At 26.1% G+C, this 18,593-nt stretch overlaps 2 non-coding genes across 2 annotated transcripts; both read right to left on the bottom strand.

The window, feature by feature from the left end:
* Window positions 1-5,912: 5,912 nt before the first annotated feature.
* Window positions 5,913-5,994, bottom strand: Trnas-cga. Its single transcript has one exon. It is a non-coding gene; the product is annotated as a tRNA-Ser (tRNA).
* A 638-nt stretch (window positions 5,995-6,632) lies between these two features.
* Trnas-cga lies at window positions 6,633-6,714 on the bottom strand. Its single transcript has one exon. It is a non-coding gene; the product is annotated as a tRNA-Ser (tRNA).
* Window positions 6,715-18,593: the final 11,879 nt, after the last annotated feature.

Below are 18,593 nucleotides of genomic sequence, written 5' to 3'. Positions count from 1 at the left end.
TTAAAAACTTGATGCTGTTTGCAAATAAACAAAAAAAAATAGATGACAAAATAAGTCCAACTATTACTAATTATTTAAAAAAAAAAGAAGTCATGAAAATTTGTAGTTTAACATGAATAAAATTTAATTTCGAGATACATTTTGAAAGCAGTTCGAACTTTATATTTTTGTGATTTATTTTGCTCATATGATTAATTTTTTTATTTGTTTAAGTTAAAAAAATTATTTTTTGTTAAAATTATTAATGTAGCTAATGAAAAAATTAATAGTATTAAAGACCTCAATGATAAAAATATTTAAAAAATATGCATGATCAGCAGAATTAATAAGAAATATATGACTTATATTGTATATTGAGGGAATAATTTGGTAAAAAGTTGATGAAAAGGCTAATAAATGAGAAAGTGGATTTAATATTATTTAATATAATGTATATATTTATTTAAATTGAACCGAATATCATATATAAATTTATACAGTGCAAACATTTATTTGTTGCTTAATCTTGAAAGCTTTTTTCTCGCTGCACTCAACCCCTAATAATTTTATTTACAAAATTTTTTTTAAAGGAGATTTTTAATTAAATAATTAATTCTATTATTGCAAGCCTCATTTCTAATATGAACAGATTCTAAACTATTAAACTCTATAAACAAACCTACCGTACTCTTGACGGAGTGTAGGAGGAAATTCACTTTTTTCGTTCAACTTGACGCTCCGAACTTTTGTCTTCTCTATTTGTTTATTAATATTTTTTCTACTCAAAGCATGGAAAAACTAAAATTTTGTACATAACAATTTTTTACGGTTTGATAACTGATCAGGAAAACTTTATATTGTCTAAAATTAATGTTTAGGGACTCATAAAATACAAATAATTTGTTTATCATTCCATTTATTTGTTGGAAGCAAATTTGATAAACAAATTAACAAATAGTTTTATTATTGGTAAAAATTTTTAGTGCTAAAAGTGCTTCACATTAATGTGGGAATTACCTTTAATAACAAAAATAATTTAAAATTTTATAATAAATATTGTTATAAACAATTCTTGTGGCAAAATATTATCATTTGAGATTTTTCAAATTATTATTTCCTTCAAGCGCTAGGAAGACTTCAGGTATTCCCTGAAACAATAAATATTAAATAACATTTGATTAAATATAACAATTTAAATTTTTGTAAATACATTAGATAAAGAAATTCAAAATTTTTGGTCCTTTCGCATAGAAATTTTTTTTCACACTGGAACTATTTTAAGCTGTTGGGCGAATAACTGCTAGTCACAAAAATATGTGAAAAGTTAGCAATAACCATTGTTATGAATGATTCTCGTGACAAAATATTCAAATGTAAGGTTTTATCAAAACTTTTATTTTCTTTAATCGCTACAATGGCTATGAATATTTCTAAAAAATGTATCTTTGATCATATTTAGTGGAATATAACAACTTAAATGTTTATTGTTTATAAACAATTTAGATAAAAAATGTCCCAATGTTGGCAGTTTCACTTGAAAAAAGTCGGGTTTTCAATCGTGGTAACAGTGGTTATTGTTAACTCTTCTAATATTTTTGTGACTATCAGTCATTCGTGCAATAGCTTAAAACATTTCCAGTGCAAACAAATTTTCTATGCGAAAGGGCAAAATTGTTTTATTTGTTTACAAAAATTTTAATTGTTATGTTTTATCAAATATTATGGAATATTTATTATTTTACGGAATACCTGAAGTCGTTCTGGCCATTGAAGGAAATTATAATTTGAAAAATCTCAAATTCTAATATTTCAACACAAAAATTGTTTATAATAGTGGTTATTATAAACTTTTAAATTATTTTTGTTATTAAATGTCATTCCTACATTAATGGGAAGCACTTTTAGCAAAAAAAAAATTTCACCGATAATAAGACTTTGTTCATACTTTGACTGGAAAAATTATTAATAAAAAAATAGAGGAGACAAAATTTCGGAGAGTCAAGATCTATATAATTTAATGATCTTTAATTTAAAACAGAAAAATTCAAAATCGCAAGAAAATTGAAGGCTCTGGACATTTTTGAATGAAAAAAGTGCATTTTCTCCAACTGTGCATCATGAGTACAGTGCGTTTGTTTATAGATTTTAATAGCTTATACTCTGTTTATTTTTGAAATGAGGTTTGCAATAATATAATTAACAATTTAATTCAAAATCTCCTTTAAATTGAAATTTTTAAATAATATTATTAGGGGCTGAATGCAGCGAGAAAAAAGCTTTCAATATTAAGAAACAAATAAATGATTGAACTGTATAAATGTATATATGATGTGTGGTTCAATTTAAATAAATATATACATTATATTGAATCCATTTTCTCATTAGTCATACGTGTCATTGACTTTTTTCAAAATGATTCCCTCAAACATTTTAATTACAATTACCACTACTTTTTAAAAATATTTCCTTCAAAAGTTGAAATTTTTAAGATTTTCAAGAAACAAAGATTCTTTATTTTGCAACTTGAGTTGTAGTCTTACATATTCTAATTATTATTATATTTATATTGGATATAAGTAATATATTTTTCATTAATTCTTCTGATCATGTATATGTTTTAAATATTTTTGTTATTGAGGTCTTAAATATTATTAATTTTTTCATTAGCTACATTAATAATTTTGTTTAACTTTAACAAATAATAAAATCAATAACATAAGCAAAATAAATCACAAAAATATAAAGTTCGAACTGCTTTCAAAATGTATCTCAAAATTAAATTTTATTCATATTAAACTACATATTTTCGTGACTTTTTCTTTTTTTAAATAATAAGTAATAGTTACGCTTATTTTTTCATATATTCTTTTTTGTTTATTTGCAAACAGCATCAAGTTTTAAATTATTTTTGGTTTTTCTTAATGCAATTCAATGAAAAAGACAGACCTACTTTTTGTGGTGCCATCTGTTGGTTTAGTTTGACCGACATTTCACCTCCGGATCGTAAGAAAACAACTATTCCATACACATACACGGTCGAGGCTGGGGGCTGGTCAGTGCTAACTAGTACCGTACTGCTATACTCTGACCACATGACAAAAAAAGTTATTTAAAAAATAAATATTAATTGATTGCGAGTATTTTGTCTGCAGATATTATAATAGATCTGTTTAGAGTGAATACATATATTACATTTTTAAACATTATAATACAAATAAAATTTCTAACGCTACGAGGTATCGAACCTACATAATCTGTCTCTAAATTTATCGCCTAGCAGTCGGGAGTGCTAACCACTGCACTAAACCGACAAGTTGAAACTCGATGAGAAAGCCATCCTCATAAGGTACAGTTCAGAAAAGTTAAACTACCAAATTTTAAGTTTTTTATAATTATTTATTATTGTATTACGTTTTTTAAATGTAAAATACACGAATTGTTAACATTAATATCAATAAAATAATGATTAAATAAATAAATTAAATCGATTACTATTTTTCATCGCGTAATATTTGGTTTTCTCACGTTGTAGACTACTTTAAAACTTTTTACAATGGCGGGAAATGTAATTTTTTATTAACATTTAAAATTTTTCGTAAAAGATGAAACTTATAATTTTTTCCTTAAAAAAAAAACAGGAAAAAAGTTGTATTCAGAACAGATGTATTTATAGTTTTTCGAAAATTTATAGCGCGTGAACCATATTTTAAAACGTATTTTTTTGTGTCCAATTGTTAGGATATAAAATATTTACTCTTCCGACTTAAAAATTTTAATCGTTTATCCGTGAGAGCAATCGAGCAATCGTTCGAATTTCAAAAAAGTGTTATCGAATTATTGTCAGAAATTCGCTGTTTACAAGTCTGAACTCATGAAACCATAGAATTTGTGGCGTCATAAAAATACTCATCCTTTGGAAGTTTGAAATTTGAATCGTTGATCAGGGAGGGCAACCGAACTGGGCCCTCGACGGGGGCCCCTATGGAACATCCAATTGTGAGAGTTCGAATTTAAAAAAAGTGTCATCCAATTTTTGACAGAAATGCATTGCTTGTAAGTCTGAACTCATGAAACCTTAAAATTTCTAGTGTTGAAAAAATATTCACCCTTTGGACTTTGAAATTTGAATCGTTGATCCGTGAGGGCAACCGAGCTGAGCCCTCAACGGGGGCGCTCGTAGAATCTCCACGCGTGGAACACCCATGCGGGCACCCGCCGGGGATCTTCATCCTAACAGGTCTCAGCAAGGCTTCTTTCACACGGGATTGTAAATCTTTTTAAAATTATAATGAAATTTTTGTATAAAAATATCAATTTTCGATGTAAATCAACAACGTGACGTAAAAATATTAAAAAATTAGGCATTTTTTCAAAATCTAATGGTTTTTTAAATAAAAATATCAATTTTGGAAAAAGCACACTAACACAGTCCGAAATTTATAAGCTTATGAATTTTTTTATTTAAGAAAATTCTTAAGATTTCAATCTGATGATTTTTCCTTGAAAATGCCATTTTCAGATTAAAGGCATCAACGTAACCTAATTTTATTGAACAATTATAAATATTCTTTGAAGCCTAATAATTGTTTATTAAAAATTTCAATAAGATAAAATTGTCCAGAATATTGTAAATCTGTTTTGACGTACAATCATTTTCAACTACGACATTCTTCAAAATTTTAAAAAAAGAACAAGAATCCAATGATCAAATTTATGATTTTAAATTGAATTCTCTTCTCTTTTTTTTAATTTCCAAGAACTTCCTGTAAAAAACGTCAATACAACCTGAACCTATTTTAAAATTCAAAATTTTCTTTGAAGTCCGGCGTAAAATGCTATCATAACCTGAAATTGTTGAAAAATTATGAAAATTTAAAATCTATAGAATTTTCCTTAAGATGCTCAAATTCCGTTATAAACAATAAAAAACCCGCAAAACGAGTTTTTGAACAAATTTTAATCTTTGGACTTTAGCAACTTTAATAAAATAAATATTTTTTAAATGTGAATTTCGATAAACAAACTATTAACAAAATAGAAAAATGTAAGTTTGTGCAAATAAAAATAAAAATAAAACCGAAAACGGAATTTGTCGAATAATTTTTACACTTTTAAATATTTTAAAAAATTACTTTAAATTAATTTTTGTTTAAAAATACATTCCGATGTCCGGTATAAAATGCTATCATAACCTAAAATTGTTAACAATTGGGAATCTTGATGATGATCTTTGAAGTTGCAGTGAAAAAAATTAACACTACCTAAAATGCATAGAAACTTTTAAGTCTTCTTCGAACCTTTATGATTTTATATCAAACTTTATTTTTAATTACTGGTTTCCAGTAAAAGACACTAACACAAATCATGTATAATTTTTCTAATAATTTATTAGATAACTATAAAGTTTTAATTGAATCGCACAAGTATAGTTAAACCGCACAACTGTTTCTCAATTTGCATACGATTTTCTATGTAGATTTAATATATCAAATTTTAAATTTAAAATATAAAAAATTTCAGACAAAGAAAAATTAATTTCATCAGTTGATTAAACTCTTATTTACTGAATTATATAATTGTTTATCAGGAAGAAGATTTTTTGAATTAATTTACGTTATAAACACTTTTATGATATAATATAAACTTTAATATAAAATTAAACAACAAATAATGAACATTAATTCTTTAAAAACGCATTGTTGAAAAATTTCTCCTGAAATAATTCATTATGCTCTTCGACATAAGCTTTAATTTAAAAAAATAAACGTGTGTTTATAAAAATGCCTATTTTTTATAATAACCTTTTCACTAAATAAAGCATGAATAATTATTAATAGTTTTGTTCATCCATGAATAACAAACATTTCAAAATATTTAAAAATTTTTTACTTCATGGGCTCAGAGAAAGTAGATATTCATTTTATAAAAAAATTCGCTGTGGACAGGATTCGAACCTGTGCGGGCAAAGCCCATTGGATTTCGAGTCCAACTCCTTAACCACTCGGACACCGCAGCGTATAAAGTTTTTGGACTACAAAATTCTTCGAAATTAAAAAATAAGGTTCTAACCTTCAAATTTGTGATTTTAATTTGGATTCTTGGTTTTTAATTTTTCTATTTTCAAGAATTTCCTGTGAAAAAATTCAATATAACCTGAAACTATTAAAAAATTTAATTATTCTCTAATTGACTAAGAGTTCGAACTATAATGATTTTTGTTTGAATAGTGATTTTATATTGAAATTCTTTTTAAAAAACTGATTTGCAACAAACAACGCTAACGTAAAAGATTGATCATTTTTCAGTAATTTATTAGATCATTTTGAAGTTTTAATTTAACATTATAGGCACATGTGTGCAGACACTTATACGCATATACACTTCCATACCAAATTAAAAAATGAAGAATAAACATTAGTTGTTAAAAACGCATTGTTTTGCTTTAATTATCAAAAAATAATCATTTTTTTATAGAAATGGCAAGTTTTTAAATTAATGTTTTAATAAGTAAATAATAAACGATTATTAATAAATTTAAAAAATTACGGATTATCTTTAATTGTATATCTATATATAATTTAAAAATTTTTTAATATTATAAAATTCTATACTCCATAGGCTTAGAAATAGTAGAGATTCATTACAAAAAAAATCGCTGCGGACAGGATTCGAACCTGTGCGGGCAAAGCCCATTGGATTTCGAGTCCAACTCCTTAACCACTCGGACACCGCAGCTCATGTCTTCCGTTTCACAAAGGGCACTACAAGAATTCGAGCGTGTGTTCAGAAACTCATCCGTTATTAACTCCCTCAAGCGCGGCTTTTTCAAATCTTCAAACTTTCTGAACATAAATTTAACAAATGTTCTGTGCTTAAATATAATAAAAATTATATGTTGATTCCTTTTAGATATGAAAATATTGATTATTTTGAACTTTCCATTCCTATATTTTTTAGTTCTCTATTTAAAAGTAAAATATAATAAACTTTATAGATAATTTTAATAATATTTTCTTAAATAAAAAAGTAAGCAACAAATATTAAAAATTAGGTTTAATTGGAATTAAATGACGGAGAATTTTTCATTTTTGAAGAAGTTCTAGAGAATAATAATAAATTGAAAATTCTTCAAAGGCTAGTCAAACGTTACCCGACTCCTACCATACCGACATTTTTTTAGTAACAACTTACACCCACATGAAGTAAGGTATCGAGTTGAAAATTTACGAAATAAAATAAAATACATTAAAGGAACCTGTTTATGGTCTTAGATCTTAAGGTTTGGAAAAAAATATTTTTGGAATTTTTTTTAATTCTAAAAATTTGGGGCTATACAAACGTTAAGTGTGTTTTACCTAATTTCGTAAATTTTAAAATAGAAATCTCATTTCGTGTAGACTCTATTAATCCAATAAGAAATGTCGGCAAGGTGGGAATCTTGTAAGCATCAATTATTACCCTATTCCTGCCTTATCGATATTTTCTTAGTACATACCAATTCCACACGAAATAAGATATCGAGCTGAAACTTTGGGAAAATAAACAAAAGGGACAAACGAACATTTATCTATCTTTAAATATTCAAAATTGCAACAACAAAAATTTGGAGATGTTTTTCATTTTCTTAGTCTAAATTTATTTGCTTAATTGTAATTCTGAAAGAATCAATCGACCAAGAATTTTAAGCTAATAATTTCAAATGTTTTAAAAATCGATTTTCGGTAAAAATGAGAAATCAAATTTGAAAGTTTTTACAACAAGAAAAACTTGCTCCTGAGTGATGGGGACGCTGAATAAGTTTAATAAATTTTTTATAAAAATTCAGGGTGAAGTTAAAGCAAAGTGGCAGTCTTTTTTCGCTGAAAAGCCTTTAAAAACAAGTCTTTTTCCCAAAAAACAATAATAATTTTAAGAAATAATCTATCATTTTAAATAAAATTAAAATAATTTTTTTTAATTTCAATATTAAACGTGAAAATTCGAGCAATTTCTTTACTCTTTGATCTTTTTGGTATAAAACCTTTCATTATTTCGTTAAATATTAATTATTTTGCTGAAAATTAGTTGTTCTTTTTGTATTGAAAATTAATTTTGTTAGCCGAAATTAAAACAATTCAATTTTTTCTTCAAAAGTGGTCTCTTTTAGTTGAAATTTCAACTTATTGAATTAGGATTTTACAATTTTGTTGAAAAATCTTGTTTTTTTTTCTATGTTAAATTCAACTTTCTTTTAAATTTCAAATTAAAATATTTTTTGCTGAATTGTCAAATATTTGGTTTGGTTACAGGTTCATTATTTTTAGCTTAAAACTCATTTCTATATTATTGGAAATTGAAGTAGTTGACAGAAAAATTTTTTGTTGGCTTAATAATTTGTTTATTTACCTGAAAATCTAACTATTACATTTTTTAAATTGATCTTTATTAGTGGAAAATTCAACTATTTATTCAAAATTACTTTTATTTTATAGAGAATTATTCGTATTTATTCGTAGAAAATACATCTTATTTGAAAGTTCGTATTTTTGATTCAATTTAGCTTTTTTTTTTATTTAAAATTCAAATCTTTTTTTTTGAAATATTAACTATTTTTCATTTAAAATAGGAATTTTTTCCGTTGAAATATTAAATATTAAATTTTTGTTTAAAATTCATCTTTATTTGTTGAAAATAACTTCTTTAACTGAAAATTGATTTTATTCACTAAAAATTAAATTTTTGGTTGAAAATTTATCTTTCTAAATTGAAAATTCAACTGTTTAAATTAAATTTCATATATTAGGTTCAGAATTCGTCTTTATTCGTAGAAAATACATCTTGGAAGAAAATTCTTCTTTTCTTGTTAAATTCAACTGTTTTTTATTTAGAAAAAATTTTTATCTTTTTTTGAATAAAATATCAACTAGTTTTTATTTTATACTGAAATATTTTTCAGTTAAAATATTATATAGTATATATTTATGGTTGAAAATTTCTCTGTTTTCTATTGTAAAATAATGTTTTCAATTGAAAATTCAGGTATTCAATTTTTTATTTACAAATTCAACTATTTCGTTGAAAATTCTATATTTTTGTTATAAAATTAATCTTCTAGGAGCAAAATTAATTTATCATTAGTCAACAATTTATTGTTTTCGTTTCAAATTCATCATTTTAGTTGAAATGTCAATCTCTTTCGTTACAAATATATCTTTCTAGCTGAATATTTAACTACTTTGTTAAAATCCATTTTTGGTTGTGAAATCTAATACATTTTTTTTATTAAAGTTTAAAATGAATTCTACTTTCTTATGAATAATCAAGAATAAGTAATATCTGCAGTGTTAGCTTATGAATATTTTAAGAATTCCTTGAATTGAGGCCAAATAATTTTTATATAAAATTGGCAAAAGAAATCTTTTTTTTTTTAATTTTGTGTAGAAAATTAATTTTCTTGTTGGAAAATTAATCTTTTTGTTGGAAAATTAATCTTTTTGTTTGAAAATCATCCTTTTTTATTAAACATTTAAGTTCTTGGTTGAAAGTTGAAGTATTTGGTTAAAAATTTATTTTTTTAAATTTAAGATTCATCATTTTAGTAAAAAAATAATCTCTTTTGCTCAAAACTGAATTATTTCGTTAGAAATTCGTTTTATTTCCTTGGTGAAAATTTAAATATTCCATTTTTGATTGAAAATTTATCTTTCTAAGTTGAAAATTCAACTACTTAGTTAAAATTTGATGTATTTTGTTGATAATTTGTCTTTGTTCGTAGAAAATACGTCTTGGCTGATAATTCGTATTTTCGGTTGAATTCAAAATTTTTTAATTGAAAATTAAATATATTCTCAGTTTAAATATCAACTGTCTTTTATTTAATACCAAAATTGTGATAGCTGCAGCTATTACATTTTTGGTTGAGAATTAATTTTGTTGTTGTTGAATGTAACTTTTTAAAAAGGAAATAAAGGCATTCCATTTTTTTAGTTACGAATTTATCTAGTGGGTGGAAAATTTGCCTTTATTTAAATGCTTTGATAACATTTATTTTTTGTTTTAAGATTCATTTCAGTTGAAAAGTAATTTTTGTATTGTTTAAAATTGATATTTGTAGTTTAAAATTTAACTATTGTGTTGATTTTTTCAAATTGGAATTTTTTAGTTGAAAATTAATGTTGTTATTAAAAAATGTTTTTACTCTATTTTTGGTTGGTTAATAGAATCAGTTAAAATTGACTTTGAAACAGTTACTTTTGACTTAATGTTTACAATTACTGAAAATAAAAACAGGAATCCCACGGCCAAATTTGGACAAAAACAATAAAATCTTCCTATTGCAACTTGAAAAAAGATAAAAAATGTCCTAAAAAAGAAAAGGAAAATTTTTATTTTGACAACAATAATAAAAAAGGAAAGAAAAATGAGAAAGCAGCCAACCAAATCCCCTTCGTCTTCTTTTTTATTTCTTTCATATTTTTTTTATTATTATCAATTGACAAAAAAAAAAAAATATTTGTGAAAAATAATCATCAACGTTTCGGCACTCATGCAGCACCACCCTCATGAAGGGAAGAAAATTTAAAGCAGGTAGGAACAACAACGAAACTGTAAACCCCCCCCCCCCCCCCTCTCTCTGATGCCTGAGAATCAAGTCTCAGTTTTTACTTAATTTGATTTGATTCTCAGATATCAAGGAGAGATTATCGTGGCTTCGTTGCTGTTCCTACCTGCTCAAATTTTTCTTGCATTGATAAGGGTGCTGTTTGAGTACGGAAACGGTGGGGATTATTTGTTACAAATATTTTTTATTGTGATTTGATACTAATAAAAATAAAAAAGATAATAGAAATCAAAAAGAGAAGGAAGAATATTTAGTTAGTTGCCTTTTAATTTTTCTTTCCTCTTTTTCATTTTTGCCCAAAAAAAGAATTTTCATATTCTTATCCTAATGAGAAGGTATAGGTTTTACGTGCAATTTAACTTTATTGGTTTTCACCAAGTTTCCACGTTTTAAGACCGCCGGAGTCAGAAACAACGATTTTTACGAAGGTGTCTGTCTGAATGCCTTTTTTAAAGAAAAAAAATCATCAGTTACAGCATTTTCAAAATAAAAAATAATAAAAACTAACATCGACATTTTAAGCCATACAACGCATTGAAAAGATCTAACAATTTGTCATTGATCACTTTTGGAAAGTCGCGCAGGTTTTGTTTTGGTCGTAAAAAACAATATTAAAAATAAAAGTATTAAAATTTTGGGCTAATGACACAAGCTACGAAAGAAAATAATGAGGCAAAACTTGCTTATCCAAAAAGGAGATATACGTTTTTAATAGTTATTTTTGATAGGATGTGCATTTGTTTTATTCGTAAAAAATGACATTAAAAATAAAAAATAAATAAATAAAAATTGTTGGCAAATGACACAAGCCATGAAAAAAATAAATAGACAAAAGTTTATCTTCCAAAAAATATACAATAGTTGTTCATCAAAAAAGATCTATAAATTTTTTATTAATCATTTGTAGATAGGAAAAGTAGGTTTTCTTTCAATTGTGAAAAATAATATTAAAAATACAAAAATGAAATTTTCGGGAAAACGACACAAAAGACGAATAAAATAAATTAAAAGAATAATGTTATTTAAAATATATATATATCTAGAAGTTTGTTATAAACTCTAGTTATAAAAGTATATTAAAAATAAAAAATAAATATTTTTTGGAAAAAGGGTACACACTACAATGACATTATATTTAACAACATTTCTCGCCTAAATTGTATCTACAAATTTGCTTAGAACCACCTTACACTAGGGCGCGTATTGCACAGGTAGCCATAAAATGTTTAATAATAATTTTTATTTTAATAGGATGCGCATGTTTCTAATGATAAAACTAAGACAATGAAAATATTTTTGTTCCAATACTAATGCATTTTATAAATGGTAGTAATATAATTGTATTGAAATGATATACATTTTTTAGGATAGATAAGATTAAAATGTAATGCAAAATAAGAAACAAATATTAAAGTAATCACTAAAAATAAAATGTGTTCTTTCTTTTGCAATATCTGAATAAACTGCCCCAGACCGAGGTACAGAAATAAATATAATATAAATTTGATATAATAGAGTTGAACATAATGTAGAAAAGTTCGCATTATCGATGAAATCGAGTGCGAAGCACGAGATACGTGATGAGAATGTGTTTATTAAATCCGAAGGAGCTTTAACAAAAGAGACTTAACAATCGCTAAATTACCGTTGCCGAACGTTTTCATTTAATTTTTTAGTAGAATATTATCTTGAATTAAAATTGCAATAGGAACACTTTATGTTGGCTGACCACATTTTATCGTTCGTTTCTTGGTTTTATTTTCAGGAGTTCTGCACATTTACTTGATTATTGGACGTTAAATAGGATTAAAAAATTTTCTTACTTCTCTTTTTTATTTCTTTATTCTTTTTATCTTTATTATTATCAAATCTCAATAAAAAATATTTCTAGAAATAATCACCAAGGGTTGGGCACTTATACAGCAGCCTTATCAAGGCAAGAAAAATGTGAGCAGACAGGAATAGCAACGAAACCACGATGCTCTTTCCGTGCTACATGAGAATCAAGTCAACTCAAGTCAAATCAAGTCAATACTTAGACTTCATTCTCAGGTATCAGGGAGAGCGCATCGTAGTTTCGTTGCTGTTCCTACCTGCTTAAATTAGTTTTGCCTGCTTTGTGGTACTGTATGAGTACCAAAACGTTGACGATTATTTTATACAAAATTTTTTAAATTGTGAGTCGATTCTTCTCTTCTCATTCTTCTTTCCTCTTTTTTATTTGTTACAAAAAAAATTTTTTTCCTTTCTTTTTTAGGAAAATTGTTATCTTTTTTTAAATTGCAATAGGAACATTTTATGGTGGTCGTCCAAATTTGATCGTTGTTTTTTTTTGGTTTTATTTTCAGGAATTCTGAACATTAACTTGATTATTGGAAGTTAAATAGAATTTTAAATTTGATTTTAATCTCATTTGAATTTCTTAAATTTTTACTTTTGATTTATTCAAATTCAGATTATTTAGTATGTACAACATGCATATTTGTATGTATATGTATTCATTCTCCATTATCAATTTGACTCTCTAGAATCATAAATATCAGATCAGACTGGAATGAATGGTTAGGTTATATACTTGTATGTCAGTTGTCAGGTGTTAGGTGTTACCTGTATGGACCCACCTCGTTGAAAATAGTAGAATGCTATACGATTTTCACCGGCCGTATTATATAACGTATACGTGATGTACCTACGGAAGGTAAAACTGGTCATAGATGCACGTGTACACGGGTGTTGAGTGAGCGTACATTTTTATATTAAAGTTGTATGGAAAGCAAATTAAGCGACAGCCCGTATGTATGTATGTATATATGTATGTATGTTTGTATGTTTGTATGCATGTATGCATGTGTGGAGTATAGAGACTGCAAGTGAAGTTACAGTCATACATTGTCTGTACCAACTATTTTCGTGGGCGTTGATTGGATGCCGTGCCGATCACAATAAAGTGGTGGCAGTCAGATAATGCAGTGTTGTATTAATCAATCTTTGAGCCTCTCTCCTACTGTAGAAATACTATTATTTTATTGTCAGTCTTATCCGTTTTATTATATTGGGATATCTTACTTAGTAGTGCATGTCCTGTCATTAACTATTTTAAGAAAATGCTTTATTCTGATCATTTTTTGAATTGTTTGAAAATGTTTTTGAATATTCGATTAAAATTAATTTGTGATAATTTTTGATAATTTTGAGCTTAAATTCTTTCGAAATATTCTCTTCAAATTAACTTTAATAATAAAAAATTTTTATTTTCCTAAGAAACTGAAGAAAACTTTTTTATCCTCTTCAAATTTTTCAGAATTCTTAAAAGGCGTTATCCTAAAAAATCTATATTTCTTTCAAAATTTGTTGGCAACTCAGCAAAGAACAAACTGAAAAGATCCTCAAAAATCATATTCATAGATAATGCAATCAGTCAGGTTTTCGAACAATAAATAAAAAATTTGTTTGCCAAGTTTGAAAGGTTTTAAAAATAAATATCTAAAGAAAATTTAAAAAGATTTCAAAACCTTTTAAAAAATATCTTAAAAATCTAGACTATCTTCCGCAATTTTTTTTTTTTTTAAGACATAAAAGTGTTAAGAAAAAAGATTTGCTAATATTTATAAAAACGACGAATTTTACAATGAAACAATGAATTAAAAAACTTGGATTTAAATTTTAAGCAAACAAAAAAACACTAATTTACAATACAGATTTTTAATTTTCATAATTTATCGCCACGGCATACTAAAATAATTATTAATACTATGATTAAATAGTCTTTGAAATTAATATTTCAATCAAAAAGACCTGTTAAAAAACATTATTTTATAGATGTCGAATAACATACTTAGAAACTTTTTAACAACTTTGGAAGGTTTCAAGGAAATAAAAGAATATTCTTAAGATTAATAGGAAAATTTTGAATAGTTTTTTTCGTAAATTAATTTTTGGAGAGACTTTAAAAAGATACTGAAACATTTTAGAAGATTTTTATGAATGTCGACAAAAAAATTCGGACAATTTTAAAGCAAGTTTTTAAATTATGTACGATTTTTAAAAATTTTAAGAAAAATTCACGTCAGCTTAAGACATTAAAAAATTTTAGAAGATTCTGAGTGATTAAAAATATTTCCAGGAATTTATCAAATATTTTTTTTGAAAACAACTTAAATTTGTAAAAAAAATGAATTTTCAACTAAGAAGATTAATTGTCAGGCAGTGAAAAGACAAATAGAATAGTTAAATTTTCAACCAAAAAGCAACGGACTTTCAAAATAAGAGTTTAATTTTTAATCAATGAGATTAATTTTTAATCTAGAAAATTAATTTCTTAATAAAAAACAACAAATTTGAAAACAAATCTATTAAAATTTTGAACCAAAAAGATGAATTTGTGACTGAAAAAGATCAATTAGGAAGAAGAAATAATATAGTTATAATAAATTTCCAATTCAAAATCAACAAACTTGTTAAAAAGAATTAAATTTTCAATGAAAAAGATAAATTTTTTACGTCGAAGATAAATTTTCTACCAAAAAACAATAAGTTTAAAAAATATATAGTAATCTTTACATATAAAAAAATACGAATTATAAATCAAAGAATTTTATTTTTTACCATTTTCTCACCTTTATGTACTAAAATAATGATTAAAAATTTAATTAATAGTCTTTGAAATTAATCTTTGAATACAAAAAAGCAGTAATTTTTTTCAAAATTTTCAATTGGGCATAATTATAAAAATTGCTTTAAGATCTTCCAGATTATTTTAATAACCGGCACTTTTTTTATTTCCTAACTTATTTTCATACGAAATAATTATGCATAATAATAATTATTAAAACTTAGGACCAGGACCACATTTCTTAGTGCTTCTTATTTATCATCCCAAATTTTCTACTCAATGTGGCGCTTCGTGAAAATAACTAAATAAATTAGGAAATAAAAAAATGTCTGAAAAGTAGAAACACAGCAAAATTTAAAAATAACTATATTTTACCGTGTTTCTTGTCTTTGGCATCACTTTCAATTTGTTTCAATACAGTACGCGGATATTTTTAAATGTATATCTAACTGCTTTTGGAACAGATCCTATGAACCTTTGATAGGTGTCATTAATATGATTTTTTTAAATTTGATTCTCGGTTGTTAGAAAAAGAGAGCATCGTGGTTTCGTTGCTGTTCCTGCCTGCTCGGGATTTTTTTCCTTTTTTTCCTTGATAAGAATGCTGTATAAATGCCGAAACGTTGTTGATTGTTTGTAACAAATGGTTTTTTTAAATTTTGATTTGATAGCAATAAAAATAAAAAAAGACTAAAGAAATAAACAAGATAAGGAAGGGGATTTGGTTAGTTTTCTTTTCATTTTTATGTCATCCTTTTTATTTTTGTCCAAAAAGGACATTTCTTTCTTTTTTTTTTTTGAAAATAGTGTTATATTTTTTGAAATTTCAATAGGAACATTTTATGTTGGTTGTCCCAATTTGGTCGCTGGATTATCGGTTTTATTTTTAGGAATTTGGCAGATTAATTTCATTATTAGAAGTTTAATAGCATTTTAAATTTGATTTTAATCTTAATTAAATTTCTTTAATTTTTATTATTATCTGTTAAAGAGATTGTTATTGTCCATTACTAGCGGCTGTCTTTTATCTTACCGAGGGCTTTTAATTATTTAAAGACTCTTATAATCCAATAAGGGTTGTTATCGGAGCGTTCTTGTTTTTAGGGATTTCTACTCACCTTGGCTGTTTTATTTATTGTCTATTCCAATAAGGGTTGCTTTTAAACTTTTTTAGAGGTTGCCACTCATCGTGATGGAAATAAAGTTCTGATGGTGATTAAATAATCCAAAGAGTGTTAACTATCGGTCAGAAAAACTGCTTCGATACTGTTTTTAAGATTAGTTGAAGATTTTTTCTAGTCGTAATGTTAAAAAGGTTCTAATAGTGATTCAATAATCAGAAACATTGTTTAAACAAACACTGTTTTAAAACTGTTTTTGGATGTTGTTACTGCCCTTAATATTAATAAGATTCTACAGTTCTAGTGGTGATTAAATAAACAAAACAGTGTTTACTATTGGTCAAAAACTCTGTTACATCACTGTTCATCAAAACTCTTAGCAAGGACAGGAAGAACCTTATTATCTCAAGAAGATGTTCAGGTGTTGACCAAAGTAGTATCAAGTGATGATGGTGTTTAAATAATCAAAACAGTGTTGACTATTGGTCAGAAACACTCTTTCAGCAAATACTGTTTTAAATTTTGTTGATGGTTGTTACTAACCGTAAAAATATAAATCATCAAGATATTGCTGATCACTGGTTAGAAAAATTGTTTTAACAAACAAAGTTTCTAAGGTTCTAATGGTGAGTAAGTAATCAAAACAGTTTTGGCAAATGGTCAAAAGCTCCGTTTCATCACGGTTCGTCAAAACTTCTAGCAAGGACAGGAACAGTTGTTACTAACCGTAATGCAATGAATAATCACGATATTGTTGATTACTGGCCAGAAACATTGTTTCCACAAATCCTGCTTTAAAACTTTTTTGGACGTTGTTACTAAACGTAATACTAATAAGATTCTAAGATTCTAATAGTGAGTAAATAATCAAAACAGTGTTGATTACTGGTCAAAAACTCTGTTTCATCACTGTTCATCACATCTCCTAGCAAGGACAGTAAGAACCTTATTGTCCCAAGAAAATGTTCAGATGTTGACCAAAGTAGTATCAATTGATAATGTTGATTAAATTATCAAAACAGTGATAATAATAGGGGTCATTCTAATATATCTTATTTTTACTGATTGTTGTTATCCACCGTTTTTAATGATAATTATTGTCCTTCGCAAGTGGTTGTTATTAAACTTTTCTATATTTTGTTATACCAATGCTAATATAAGTCTCCGGTTTGCTAGGAATTGTTAACCCTAGTTGGGGATTGTTATTGCACGATGATCCATTTCTTATTGTTCGTTTTCTAGGGGTTTTTTGCTGACTGTGGTTGAGGTAGTTATTCTCTTTTGCTAGCGGTTTTTATTGCAATTTTTTGGTGTTGTGACTCACCATTTCTACTAATGCTATTATTAGGAACCGTTCAAAAAGAAAGTCACGGTATATTGATCACTTATTCTAGCACTTTCTTTCTTCCTCACACAGCATCACACAAAACTTTACCCCCCCCCCCCCCCCCCCCCCCCCCCCCCCCCCCCCCTGTGTTACGTAATAAATAGTTAACCCCTCCCTTTTATTAGTTTAAATTTTGTCTGCGATCTCGTTTCATAAACTTCTAAAATAAAACATACAAATAATAATTTGACAGACTTTACATCCCAAAGTAATCTCAAAAGAAGGTAAATAGGGTGATTTATCACGAAAGTAGGAAAATAAAATTTTTCAAATAAAATTGATTTAGATACCGTGTCGAATTCAATGTGAAGCGCTTTAAATTCTAGGTCGACAGATATTGCATTTTTAACAAAATAGTTCGATTTTCAACCAACAATTATCAGTTTTCTACCAAAAGACATGAATTTCCAAAGAGATAGTTGTGCTTTCAAGTTCCAGTATGAATTTTCAACGAATAGGTTCAATTTTCAGCTAAGAAAGATTCAGCTCTAACCACATACAGTTGCTTTTTTTAACCATATTTTTAAATCTTTAACCCGAAAAGAAAAGAAATTTTTAATTTTCGACCAAAAATGACTTTTTAACATATTAGTTAAATTGTTAACAAACTAATTTAGTTTTCCACGAAGTAGTTAAATTTTCCACAAAAACGATTAATCTCCAACAAAAAAAAAGAAATTTTTAACAAAGATGCTCAACTTTAAACCAAGTAGTCGATTTTTCAACAAATCACTTAATTTAAGACAAGATATTTAAATATTTAACTAAAATGAAGAATCTTCGAACAAAAAAATTTTTTCACAAATTTTAAAAATTTGTAACAAAAATAATAAATTCTCAATAAAACATGTAATAATTAATATTTCAAACAAAAACAAATTTCATTTGAAATAG

The sequence above is a fragment of the Belonocnema kinseyi genome, chromosome 2 (genome assembly GCF_010883055.1).
Source record: "Belonocnema kinseyi isolate 2016_QV_RU_SX_M_011 chromosome 2, B_treatae_v1, whole genome shotgun sequence".
In the NCBI taxonomy this organism is placed as follows: Eukaryota; Metazoa; Arthropoda; class Insecta; order Hymenoptera; family Cynipidae; genus Belonocnema; species Belonocnema kinseyi.
Note: the sequence above shows the minus strand (reverse complement) of the source record. Positions and strands in the feature narration are given on the sequence as shown.